Raw genomic sequence first — 3,336 nt, 5'->3', positions numbered from 1 at the left:
GTCAGCACGTGCCGACCCGCGCCCGCGTGGGTCAGCAAGGCCTGTCATGCTGTTTTGATACCTAAAAGCATTTTCGACGGTTTTAAGTGGTTTTCTCAGGATTGATCTGTTCCAGGGGTTCCCAACTGACTTGATATCATCTAAAAATATGGTTAGGCCGTTATTGACTAAAAATAAAGCCAAATCACTCATTCTTATCCAAATACCCCCAACCGAAGCCTATAAATACAGGCCTAATGGCTCATTTCACAGGGGGCGATTTATTATCAAGAGGAGGAGGTGCTGCCGAGTTGGAGAGCAAGGGAGCACGAATTTCAGAGGAGGCTAACTGATCTCGGCGAAGTTCTTCAGCATAAAGAGAGAGAGTTCGAGAGATCTGAAGCCCCGTTCGTCCGTTCCTCGAGATTAGGCTTGGTCTTAATCTCGAGAAGAGCTACTGATTTCGCTTGGTCGATTTCAGAGCTTTAAGCGAATACTTCCTTGGTGAAGTAGGAGCTCTGTTAATTTTTTGTCAACCGGATCTGATCTGCGGTCGTCCACGGATATCAACATCCCCGGCACAGGTAAAGACCACACGCAAAACAGATACTAATAAATAGGATATATGTGTAGTTTGACAAGAGTTGCAATTTTTCATTTTCATTGTAAAAGAGATCTTATAAAAAGATTAAATTTTGTATTTATTTGAGTTTATTATAATGATTAAAGTTGTAATAGATTCAATGCAATGAAAACATCAACTTTTGACCCAAACACGCTGGCGACCATAGTGGGAGCCAACAACTTTTCTGCGAAGGCTGATGTGTCGTAACCTCGGATCCGGATCCCGGTTGACGTAGAGGTTGAGTACGAGTTCGACCAGGCCAAGTTCGAGGAATATCTGTCGTCCTCCTTCTCCATATCCTCCACCTCTCGCAAGCACAGGAAGATCACGCCCCCGTTGTTGCTGCAATCACGCCTTGCAACTACCCTCCGGCCTCCAACGAGGTCGGATCTGCAGATCTGGACTCCTTAATCAAGGAGATAGCCGCTGGAGGCGCTCCCACTTTATCGAAGAGAGCTTGTCAAAGGCAGCGCTAACGCCTCGCACGCCAATTCGCCGCTTTGGAGCCTGTAGGCGGGATCCGTTACGAAGCGGATCTGAAATTCAAGGAGCGTCGAGCGCCCCAATAGTGGACGAATGAGCAACCCTCCAAGTCTTCAACGAATGAATGGATCCAAGTCAGAAGGACCCGTTCAACCCTTGAAGAACGCATCCAGAAGCGCCGCGTACTGCTTGTGCACATGCGAATTCTTGTGCAAAAGGCACAAAATATGCAGAAGAATGACATAGCCAAGAAACAACCAAGACTGTATCAAACTTGGAGGCCAAAGTACGAAACAACAGCCGAAAAGATCAAAAAATATGGTTCACTCAAGTCTGACCCTCCATGTCACGGGTCACTCAGGTGTGATCCTTACGCACTATTTACGCATGTGCGAATTCTTGCGCAAAAGGCACAAAAAATACAGAAGAAGGACATAGCCAAGAAACAACTAAGACTACATCAAACTTGGAGGCCAAAGTACGAAACAACGGCTGAATAGATCAAAAAATGCAGGTCACTCAAGTCTAACCCTCCTAACCTTGGGTTACTCAGGTCTGACCCTCCATGCCGCGGGTCACCCAAGTCTGACCCTCTAAGCCGCGGGTCACTCAAGTCTGACTCTCCAAGCCGCGGGTCACTTAGGTCTGACCCTCCAAACCGCGGGTCACTCAGGTCTGACCTTCGCAGTCATAGGTCACTCATGTCTGACCCTCCCAGCCATGGGTCACCCAAGTCTGACCCTCCCAGCCGTGGGTCACCAAGGTCTGACCCGCGCCAGGGCCGAGACATGAGACACTCTGCACACGTTTCTCTGATTCCGTCGAGTTCCGCCCCTACGCTGATTGATCCAATACTTCCAGTGAAGCCTCACGGTAGTGTAGACTTGTTCAAAAGCAAGAAGCCAATGGCGGATCATCTGGGTCCTTTGCACAAGGATCGAGACAAAGTTTCGATCAAAGAGCGCTTAGGTCTGGTGATTAAACCCCGAGCAACTACTCGAGCTGGGGGTCGCACACGCCCTCGCAACAACTCAGAGCCTTTCTATAATGAGAAAACTCCTGTAACTGACCGCCTCGGACTGCCAGTAAGTATCCAGGAACCCGTTAAGGTCCCGCGCTCACGAAAGCGTGGCTCCAAACATGTGAATCATGAGAACACCATCAAGGCAACAAGTCCTCAGAAGGAAACGTGTTCGTCAGACGACGACGTTATACCTGAGAAGTCGTGCCAACACGCGATAGATTGCTCCGGTCATCATGCCGATGAGTTATACTATCGGGCTGAGGGTATGAACAAATCTCAAAAGAGAGATACCCAGGAGATGGACTTTTTATTAGTGTGTACGTAGTTGCCCCAAGACCGCTCCGCAGAAGGTCTCGGTATTCGAGAGGATCTCCAACGGAATGGCTAAGTCCAAACCAAAGCGTCTCCGTACGAAACGATCGTCGTTCAAGGTGGTAAACTTCCAGAAGTCACGGTTAATATAGCTGACAAGAGAAAGTCGACTTGACCTTCTAGTTCTGATCCACTCATATCTCATCGTCTAACCCGGTTACGATCAGGAACCATTAGACAAAAAGATTATCAGAGAATGCAGAGGGGATTATCCTTGGATGATGAAGCATTAAATGCCAACTTTGCAGTCACATCTGACAAAACGGTATCCAGTCCAGGACAATCCCGCGAAGAGTTTATGATTAACACCGAGAAAGTTGCCAAAATCATCGAGGATGCCTTGGCTAAGCAAAAAGAGAACTTCAAGTTCGAAATGGAAATGGCTATGCTACGGATGAGGAAAGAGCATGACCAACAGATCCGAGCCTTGTCGAATCAGATAGGTGAATTCAGTCATCGCAACAATGTTAGTGATTCAGATGTGGATGAACACCTTAATGCTGACACTAGTAGAAAATATAGTTTTATCTACGGAAAATTAGCGACGAAAATTTCCGTCGCTATATGTCACCTTATAGGGACGGAAATTTTCGTCGCTATTTATCCGTAGCTAAATTTATTATAGCGACGGAAAACATAATATTAGCGACGGATTATAAGCCGTCGCTAAAAAAATTTACGACGCATTTATTTTTCGTCGCTAAATTAATATTAGCGACGGAAATTCCGTCGCCAAATTTTTTTAGCGACGGCAATTCCGTCGCTAATATTAATACGGGGGAAAATTTTTTGGGCGCGGGCGCCCAAATTTTTTGGGCAGCCCACGCCCGTAATAGCCCTCGTTCCTCCCCCC

This window comes from Asparagus officinalis, chromosome 8 (genome assembly GCF_001876935.1).
Source record: "Asparagus officinalis chromosome 8, Aspof.V1, whole genome shotgun sequence".
NCBI lineage: Eukaryota > Viridiplantae > Streptophyta > Magnoliopsida > Asparagales > Asparagaceae > Asparagus > Asparagus officinalis.
This window is presented reverse-complemented; position numbering follows the sequence as displayed.